The sequence below is a fragment of the Thalia democratica genome, chromosome 3, assembly GCF_965202585.1.
Source record: "Thalia democratica chromosome 3, ktThaDemo2.hap1.1, whole genome shotgun sequence".
Taxonomy (NCBI): Eukaryota; Metazoa; Chordata; class Thaliacea; order Salpida; family Salpidae; genus Thalia; species Thalia democratica.
In genome coordinates, this window is record NC_139167.1 from 4084920 (window position 1) to 4095731 (window position 10812).

Here is a 10812-nt window from a genome sequence, read left to right on the forward strand (position 1 = left end):
AAACGTTTGTTAGTTTTACTTTTCTAAACAGAGTTATTTTTACTAAAAATCAAGTGTTTAAAGTATTAATTAAAACTATTCTTTATCTTTATTAAATTATATTTGTTAATGTTAGCAATGTATTTACTTGTTATATTTTGTAAAATAATAGCATTTCAGTAAAAAATTGAATCCAGCCTTAATGAATAGTTTGTGTTTTCAAGTTTTACATGGTTTTTAAATTATAATTACATCAAAACTTCTAATATTTAACATATTTGATTCCAGTTAAATGTTAAAAAAGCATTAAACATTTATTTTTAATAAAATTAAATTTTTTTAAATAACTTTCTTTGAACAGTATATTTTTTTTTCAGATACTAATTTTGTGTACAAATTTAAACTAAGTAAATTAAGTCTTTAAAAATGTTTTAGGTATTTTATATTTTTCCAAATGAGTGTTTTGATTTTTAATTAAAAAGTATTATACTCAGATAGTCTTACTTAAGTTCAATATTGTGTTTATATTTTATCATGTAATACTAGTCTTAAACTTTAATTAAATATGAATGTTGAAATGTTGTGTTATGTTTCAGGTAAATGCAAAATAAGAAATTTTTAATTAAAAAAAAAACATTATACTCAGATGGTTTTACTATTGTGTTTATATTTTCTATTTATATTTTGTCACGTGTAACAAAGCTGAATATTATATTCCAGGTAAATACGGACAAAGCGCTGGATTTCGTTGATTCGGGCCGGGTCAACACTTTGCCCATGTTTCAATGTTACTTCAGAGGAGTGGGAAAAAGAATTTTCCACTCGAGCCGTCCACCCGTGCTCGACCACCAATTGAAAGATTTCCTCAAAAACGATTTGAACAAGTCCACCGTTCCCACCCACGCCGGTATTTTTGTAGATAGTTTTGGAAAATATTCCTTTAAGGCTTGGTTTGAAGTAGTTTTGGAAAATAATCCTTTAAGGCTTGGTTTAAAGTGGTTTTGGAAAATATTCCTTTAAGGCTTGGTTTGTCAAAAAACTGATAATATAACTTTACAAAAAATTAGCTTTAAATTAATTCTATTAGTTAAACTTCTGTCCAAATGTTTACAGTAAGTACTTCTCAATCTGCCAATAAAAAGTGCCATTAAAAACGAATAAATCATACGAATTCGCCTGTTGACTAACTTAACAAAACGTTGGGTTTAAAGCGCTAACGCTGTAAAGGTCTTTTGCATTATTACGTCACAAAAGGTTTATATTCTCCCCTAATAGTTTGCAGTCAGTCGTCTCCGTGGCGCAATGGATAGCGCGCTGGACTTCTAATCCAGAGGTTCCGGGTTCGAGTCCCGGCGGAGATGCTTTTTTGTTGTAGTTTTGTAGTAGATAGTAATGTTATTTGAAATTTTGGTTTTAAGTAGTTTTGGAAAATATTCCTTTAAGGCTTGGTTTGTCAAAAAACTGATAATACAACTTTACAAAAATTTAGCTTTAAATTAATTCTATTAGTTAAACTTCTGTACAAATGTTTACAGTAAGTACTTCTCAATCTGCCAATAAAAAGTGCCATTAAAAACGAATATATCATACGAATTTGCCTGTTGACTAAGTTAACAAAACATTGGGTTTAAAGCGCTAACGCTGTAAAGTTTTTTTGCATTATTACGTCACAAAGGATTTATATTCTCCCCTAATATTTTGCAGTCAGTCGTCTCCGTAGCGCAATGGATAGCGCGCTGAACTCCTAATCCAGAGGTTCCGGGTTCGAGTCCCGGCGGAGATGCTTTTCTTTTTGTAGTAGATAATAATGTTATAGAAGAGAGTTACAGACATATTTTGTAGATAAAAATTTTCGACTGTTGTGAAAAGAGTTTTGATAAAATTTCAAGTAAATAACTAACTGCATGTTTTACTTTTCATATAAAAGCTTTCAACACTGTCATAGACTTTTTCATGAAACATGATTTTTTTTTAAACAGTTGAAATTGTTTTTAACAGTTGAAATAGTTTTAAATGTGTTCTTGCTCATTTTTTTGTAAAATTACATTTTTCTAACAGGTTTCACTTCGCATTTGGCCCCACAACACACAAAATCTGTTTTTATTTCCGAGGCTAAAAAGAAGATGATGGAGCAAATTTACGGAAGAGAAAGCCAAATTACAATGAACAAACATTTGCATAGAGAGAAATATTATGAAGAAAATGAATAATTAAATTTTAGTTATGTGAAGAAACACTTGCATAAAGAGAAATATTATGAAGAAAATAAATAATTAAATTCAAATAATATGAACAAACGCTTGCATAGAGAGAAATATTATGAAAATAGATAATTAAATTTAAATAATATGAATAAACACTTCTAAAGAGAGAAATATTATCAAGAAAATAAATAATTAAATTTAAAACAATATGAATAAACATTTGCATAGAGCTGAATACTATGAGCAAAATAATAAATTAAATATTTACACAGAGAAAAATATTATGAAGAAAATAATAAATTAAATAACTTTTTCTAATAAAGTAATTTTAAATTATGAACATCAGATTTAGTTTAATGAAATCAAAATACCTTTGGTACGTTTGTTTAGTTTCATTCAAAAAACTCAAGAAAATGAGAATTTAAATTAATTGAAGTAATTTAAAACTATTAGCTTTGTTTTAATGCAATAACAGTTTTATTAAAACTATATTTTCATCAATGAAAATATTCACTTTTTCAACTTTTATTCAGAACTTTGAAAATTGATTTTTGCTTCTTATGTTCGTAACAGCTTTTAAATAAACTTTACGTGTAACTTTTTTTCTCAATTTGTTTTGTATAACATATTGTTAAGTTTCATATAATACGAATTTAATTTGTAACGAAACTAACAGAAAACCGTATTTATTAAAATATTTCAAAGATTTGAAAATTTACAAATCAAAATTAAGACAACTAGATTTAAATATGTAGTCGATATAAGTATAATCATGTTTAATAAACTAGTTGGAAATTATTGAAAAAATATAGACTTTTGACGTTATTCTTGTTCTTTATTCTTATCTTAGTAATAATTTTTGAACAATATAAAAGCTTGAAATAATTGGTACTAGGACCTGGTGCACGAAGAACCTATTGGTTATTGAGTCGCACACCACGGATACCTTGTAACGTATTGTCCAGGACATTAAACCTTATTAAAGATGCTGTATCAGCCACAATGATTTATAAATAATGAAAATGTGCACCTAAATTTAATTTATCCTAGTACAAATCTGTTAGATTTTTTTGAAAACAAGCACAAAGAACCCAACATCTAAAGGAGAATTGGTATAGTTTATACTTTCAAGACTTGATTGGTAAACTAAGTTTCGGTTAAAGACCTCGTCAGTACTTATAAAAAATTTAGATGTTATTAAAAATAAACTGTAAATGAGCATGTTAATTAAAATACTGAACTTTAAGAACTGATTCAAAGCAATAGGTGATGAAAATTATTCAAAACTTTTTTTAAATGCAATTTAATAACATTTATGTGTTAAAAAATTACTTTAAGTATTAATTTTAATTACATTAAAACTTCTGAAGTCTGTTATTAAGAAAGTATATATACAAATGTTTAACTTGTAAACAAATAATATATTAGTATGTTCAAGCATTTGCTTATAAAAAAATATTTTTTAATATATATGCTCAATGCTTGAACCTGCAGTAAAAAAATTGAAAACTAGTTATTTTTTGTCTTATTAGTATAAATAGTTTAAAACTAAAGTTTTGGTAAAAATTTTAAATAAATCTGTATAATGTTGTAGATAGAATAATGAACTGACTTTTTTGAGCTGTTTTTATTGTTAGTAAGGTTAAAATTAAAAGCATATGGGTTGCTAATTTTTTTTTCGATAATGTGTATTACTTGTACCATAAAAAACTGTTTTAAACATTAACTCGATGAAAAATAATAGTCAGTTAAAAAGTTTAACAAAAGATTTTTTATTTTACGGGTTAAATAGAAATGTAAATCTTACAAATAATAAGTTTTAACATACTCAATAAAATAATACCGCTAATTAAATATTTTATTATTTTATATTATTGTTATAAATGTGTTTTAACGTACAGGATATACTAAAGCATTTGTTTAAACTCAATGTATTTATGTATATATTTAATTACCACTTATCTAAACTTGTTTGTAAGATTAACTTATAAAACAACAAGGAAACTTTATTAGCTTAAAAAACATAAAAAATATTCTAATTTAATTAAAGTTTTTAATTTCTTATTCTAAATAGTATTATGACTTACTATTGAAAACTTTCTAACATTAAGGGAAAATATAATTAACTGACCAAGTTAAATAAATCTAATTTAATACTTTTTTAAAAATATAAGTTTTTTAATAAGTTCCTTTTGATCAATAAAGATTATGATTATAGCAACAAAAAATCATAACTTAGATTCGCTATTTTATATTTTAACTGAACTCTGTTAAATGTTTTTTTGTTTAAATAAATAATTTTATATATTTTTTATTAATATTCAAAGTTTAAATATTTACTTAATTCATTTTCTTAAAGTTTATTTTCTAAACGTTTTTTAATGATTTAAAAAACTTTGATTTAACACAATTAAAACGCTTTTCTTTAAAAACTTAACTTGTAAAATTTTTCACAAAAATTTGTTACCTACATTTTATTTTTTCACAATGCTTAATATTTTTAGAATAAAACTATTTTTTACTTATGTTTTAATAACTTTAAAATTAGCACATGTTAGTTTGTAGATTTTAAGCGCCTGAAAAAGTTTAAGTGCTTAAATTATTCTTTATCTGATATAAATATTTTTTACTAAAAAAACACAAAAGCTGTTGATATTTTAAATTGTAATTAATTTTTATTAGTTTATACGTGCCTAAAATTTAATCCAACTCAAGGTCGCTTTCTATTTAAGCTCAAATATTTTTGTACACTGAATATAAAATGTTTGTTAAATATGAGCCTCGTATTATCATTATTTACTTAAAATATAATAACCTTTGAAAGTTTCAGGAACATGACTTTCTTGAAAACCTGCTTCAATTGCACACTTTTTGTTTTGTACAAGTTTGCAAGACACTTGAGTAAACATATATTAAAGCATAAAAGTAGCAAGATATTGCAGCAAATATTCTTGAACTGCTTTTATTGCAGACGTTGTTTTTGTGCGAATTTGCAAGTCACTACTGCAAACATTCATAAAATATAAAAGCAACAAGATATTTCGTTAATATTTATTCGAGCATAAAAGCAACAATAAATTTAAAAAAACGTTCTTGAAACTCTGCTTTTATTGCAGACTTTTTGCTACTTTTTGTGCAAACTTTCAACAAATACTTATTTAAGTATAAAAGCAGCAAGATACTTCGCAAATTTTCTTAAGATTCATTAAAAGCAAACTTTTGCAAGTTTGCAAGTCGCTTTCAAATACTGAGCTTTAAAAACTGATTTAAAGCAATAGGTGGTGGTTAATATTCAAAACTATATAAAATGCTTTTTCATAACACTTTTTTCTTGAAAAAAGTATTTTGAATTTTTATTTTAATTACACTAAAACTTCTGAAGTATTTAATTTAGAAAGTATATATATAAATATAAATGTAAACTTACTATAACTATTTTATGTTTTAGCTGTACGCTAATAAATATTTCTTTGTTAAAATAAACAACTTTTATATAGTTTTTGTTGATATTTAAAATAGTGTTATTTACTTAATTTATTTCTTTGACGTTTATAAAGGATTTAATAAAATTTTATTTAACATAATTTAAAGGCTTTCTTTAAAAAACAAAACTCGTTAAATTTTTTACAAGTGTTTCTTACATACATTCTTAATTTTTTCGAAATGCTAAATACCTTTTAAGTAAAATTCGTATTTACATATTTTTTAAAATTTAATACAAGTTAATTTTTTGATTATATAACTCTTGTAAAAGTTAATTGTTTAACTTATTCTTTATCTGATATAAACATTTTTTACTATAAAAACACAAAAGCTATTGATATTTTGAATTGTATTTAATTTTATTAATTTATACGTGCATAAAACTTCATCGAAACTCAAGGTCGCTTTCTATTTAAGCTCAAATATTGTTGTACACTGAATATAAAATGTTTGTTGAATATGAGCCTCGTATTGTTCTTGTTAACTTAAAATATAACAACCCTTAAAAGTTTCAGAAACATGACTTTCTTGAAAATCTGCTTCAATTTCAGACGTTTCGTTTTGTTCAAATTTGCAAGACACTTGAGTAAACATTCATAAAATATAAAAGCAACAAGATATTTCGTTAATATTTATTCAAGCATAAAAGCAACAATAAGTTTAAAAAACGTTCTTGAAACTCTGCTTTTATTGCAGACTTTTTGCTACTTTTTGTGCAAACTTTCAACAAATACTTATTCAAGTATTAAAGCAGCAAGATATTTCAGAAAATTCGTATTTATATATTTTTAAAAATTTAATACAAGTTAATTTGTTGGTTATATAACTCTTGTAAAAGTTAATTGTTTAACTTTTTCTTTATCTGATATAAACTTTTTTTACTATAAAAACACAAAAGCTATTGATATTTTGAATTGTATTTAATTTTTATTAATTTATGCGTGCATAAAATTTAATCGAAACTCAAGGTCGCTTTCTATTTAAACTCAAATATTGTTGTACACTTAATATAAAATGTTTGTTGAATATGAGCCTCGTATTATTATTGTTTACTTTAAAATATGAAGTTAACCTTTAAAAGTTTCAGGAAACATGACTTTCTTGAAACTCTGCTCCAATTGCAGACTTTTTGTTTTTGTGCAAACTTGCTATTCACTTCGCAAATATTTATTAAAGCATAAAAGCAACAGGATATTTTTCAAATATTCTTAAACTGCTTTTATTGCAGGTTTTTAGTACAAGTTTGCAAGTCGCTAGTGTAAACATATATTCAAGAATAAAAGCAACAACATATTTCAGAAAATATTCTTGAAACTCTGCTTTTATTGCAGACTTTTTGCTATTTTTCGCGCAAAGTTGCTACTCCCTTAAGCAAACATTTGTTCCAGTATAAAAGCAGCAAGAAATTTCAGCAAACAATCATCAGAGAGCGTTTTAGAAGCAAGCACTCATCAGATTTTGACAAATGAATATTTTTCTGGCGACGTTGCTTTTTCCGGTTGCGATTTCCAGTGCTGACAATTGCCAGCATTGGAGCGTTTGCAACCAGAACTCTGACCCCGTCGGCCCCTCGATCCCCGTAAAAAGGGGGAAAACGGGGCCGAAGGGCGAGAAAGGAAGCTCCGGGCCCGACTTGTCGAGCAGAATGAGGAGTTTTGAGGAAAGCGCGGGAAAGTTGAGAGGTGTTCACTCAGGCGTGACGACTTGTCGAGCAGAATGAGGAGTTTGGAGGAAAGCGCGGGAAAGTTGAGGAGTTTGGAGGAAAGCGCGGGAGATGAATGAGGAGTTTGGAGGAAAGCGCGGGAAAGTTGAGAGGTGAAAATTCGGTGCTGAAGACGGAAATGTCGAGGCTCAACGAAACTTTGTCGGCTCAGCGCGACAAAATTTATTTGCTCGAACGAGAGAAAGGTGATTTGTTGAAATTAGATTCAGTTGAGGTTAAAATTTTTTTAGCAAAGTAATAAAAAATAATAAATTTTGTACTGGAAGTTTTAAGTTATTATAATTTAAACTGTGTTTCAAGGTTAAATTTTGGTTAATTAGTAAAAAAAAGCATGATTTTTCATACTAAAAATATGGTTCGGTTCTGCTGAAAAGGAGGAAGTCTAAAGTAGAATAAAAAAAAATAGTATAACATAAAGTATATTTTTATTGAAAGTGTTTTTCTAGCTAACACTTAAAACTTACTACGATAAATTGTTTTACTGTTTTCTTTAAGTTAAAATACTTTCAGGTGAAATGATTGAACTAATTACGAACCAAAGTAAAAAGTTGCAAAAATTGGAAGAAACAATTTTTAAGCAGGAAGAAAACTTAAATTATTTCAATAACGCTACTTTAGGTGAATTGTTTAATTATAACTCTTTGATATGAAATAGCTATTCATAAAAAAGATTTTTTTATTGAACAGAACTAATAAAACAAAATGTTATAAAACAAGTTGAATTTTTACTAAAATTTATAATAAATAAAAATAATTTTGCTATTTTTAGCTCATTCAGCAATTCAAGCAGAAAAGTTGAAGCGGTTGGTAGAAACTGTCGAGAACCAAACAGAAAACATTGAAGCATTGCTAAAATTTCAAGATAGCTCAGGTTTGAGAAAAACAAAAAGTTTAACCGTAGCTCAGGCAGAATTACAATATTTCACAGAATGCACTCTGCCCCACATTGGCCACCTGAGGGCGCACCACAAAAACAAATTTGCCCACCACGCTACAGTGGAGCTCGCTTGTGCCGGAAATCGTGTTCACTCGGGCGTGACGACGAGAAAATGCCAGTTCGGAGCATGGTCCCCCGATTTCACGTCACACCCGTTCGCTTGCAAAAGTTGTTTGATTTTTATTTAGTTTTTTCTATGTTTCTTCACGCACAGTTTTTCTTTCTCAAACGCAACTTTATAGTTCATCTTTAATGAAAATTAAAGATGAAAAAAACATTCACCATAATTTATATCAACCCTCCACTACTTATTAAAAGTGTGTACTTTTTCGCTAAAATGACGAAATGCCTGCTTCTAAGAACTCTTCTCTATTACTTGTATAATTTTTTTATCGCATTCATTTATGTTTTGTTCAGTTGATATGAAAGACAGCAAGTCAATCGAGAAGCCGAGTCAGGAAGTATAAATCTGATTTAGTATTATTTGTATTTAAACACGAAAATTATTGCTTAATCTTCACTGTCGGCTTAATAGTGACGTAACAAAAAACTTCAAGTGAATTTTCTTTATCTTGTTATTACCCTTTACTACTTAAACAATTAAAAACTATTCACTTTTTCGCTAAAAAGCCCGCTTTTGAAAACTGTGCTCTACATTCTACAATTTGTTTGAAAGAATCTGTTTACTATAAGTATCTGATAAAAGCTTAATATTCACACCTGAATTTATTCAGTGAGCGGTAGAGACTGCAAATCAATCAAGGAATCATATCCGAGTGCAGAGTCAGGAAGATACGTTTTAGATGATGGGATCGAAGTCGTTTGTGAGATGTCTGTTGGTGGGGGTGGATGGACTGTGAGTTTATAAACAATTATTAAATAAAAACAAACAATTGTATATTTAAGACAACTATGTATTTAAAACACAATACAGAAAAGTTAATGTGTACTGTACAATAAAAATCTTCAAACCTTTAATTCTTATACAACTTTCCTATTTTTAAAATATAATCTGAGTTTGAAACAGATTTTAACTGTATTTAAGTTTCAAGCAAATAATATTTTTACGTAGTTATAAAAACTAAGAAAATCAAAAAATAGTACTGCTAGATAAGAGCGTTTGTTTGTTATAAAAATAACAACTAAATAAAATAAGAAAGTATTTTAGTTAAAGTTCTACACTTTATATAAAAAAGACTGTCTTTAGCTTCATATTTAACTGTAAATTTTTCCAAAATTACTTAAAAGCAGTTGAAGTAAAATAAAGACTCATGTTTTTGTTTGTTTTTCTCTATTTGCGCTTGTGTACTTAACAAACAAAGTTCATCTTTGTTTAAGGATTTTCTCTATTTGCGTACTTAACAAACAAAGATTATGTTTGATTAAAGTGTTTCTCTATTTGCGCTTGCGTACTTAACAAACAACGTTTATGTTTATCTTTTGCAAAAAGTTCAAAGTGATATTCACCTGTTCAAGTATTGTAAAAATTTTCGTTAATTTAAATACTTCTATTATAGAAACTGTAAACTGAATACTATTTATCTTGTATAACTTCTTAAAGTGTAATGTCACTTAAGTAAATGAGCTTTTTAAGGAACACTATCAAAATAATAAACATTTTAAATGGTAACTAAAACTGATAAAATTTTTGATTTTTATCTGACCACATTTTACTTTCAGATGTTCCAGCGAAGGTATGATGGATCTGTTAATTTTACTCAAAACTGGGAAAAGTATTCTGATGGTTTCGGATCGTTAGATACTGAGTTTTGGCTAGGTAAAACTTTTAGGGTTTTAAGAATAACGTAATATAGTAACAGTGTATAAAAAAATAGTTATGCTTCATTACAATACATTTTGGCTAGATAAAATATTTTCACGGTCCTGAGAAACATTTATAAAACAGCAGGCTAGTACCAATATATGATTAAGTAACATTAATCAAATAAAAACTTAAACTCAAATTAACTGATTTTTAATTGACTCATTAAAAAAAGTTTATCTAATGTTAATATCAAATTCAATACTTAAATAACAACTTTACTTACTTATTCAGGACTTGAGAATATGCATAAGTTAACTGAAGATGGACAATACGACTTAAGAATAATTATGGTTGGACAAAACGGGAATAAAAAATATGCCCAGTATAGGTATTACATTTTTCTAGAAATTTTCTAAAATATTTTAATTTTTTTTAAAATAAATTGATAGAACTTATCTAAAATAAGTTCTATATATATATATATATATATCTATTCTCATATGATTTTTTTTGATTCGATTAATACTAGTAACACCTAGAACTTGTTTGAAAAAAACTAAAACCAATATTTTATCTTTCAGATTACCTATTACTAAAGTTAAACTTTAAGTAGATAGCAATTAAAATTTTTTAAACTATTTTTTATCAAAAGAAAACTTTTTAGAAACTTCAAAATATCTGATTCCTCTGAACACTATAGGCTAACTTTTGAAGAAGGCTC

The 10812-nt window shown here is 26.8% G+C and overlaps 2 non-coding genes across 2 annotated transcripts; both read left to right on the forward strand.

The window, feature by feature from the left end:
- Positions 1–1267: 1267 nt before the first annotated feature.
- Positions 1268–1340, forward strand: Trnar-ucu (transfer RNA arginine (anticodon UCU)). Its single transcript has one exon. It is a non-coding gene; the product is annotated as a tRNA-Arg (tRNA).
- Positions 1341–1689: 349 nt separating this feature from the next.
- Positions 1690–1762, forward strand: Trnar-ccu (transfer RNA arginine (anticodon CCU)). Its single transcript has one exon. It is a non-coding gene; the product is annotated as a tRNA-Arg (tRNA).
- The last annotated feature ends 9050 nt before the right edge of the window (positions 1763–10812 follow it).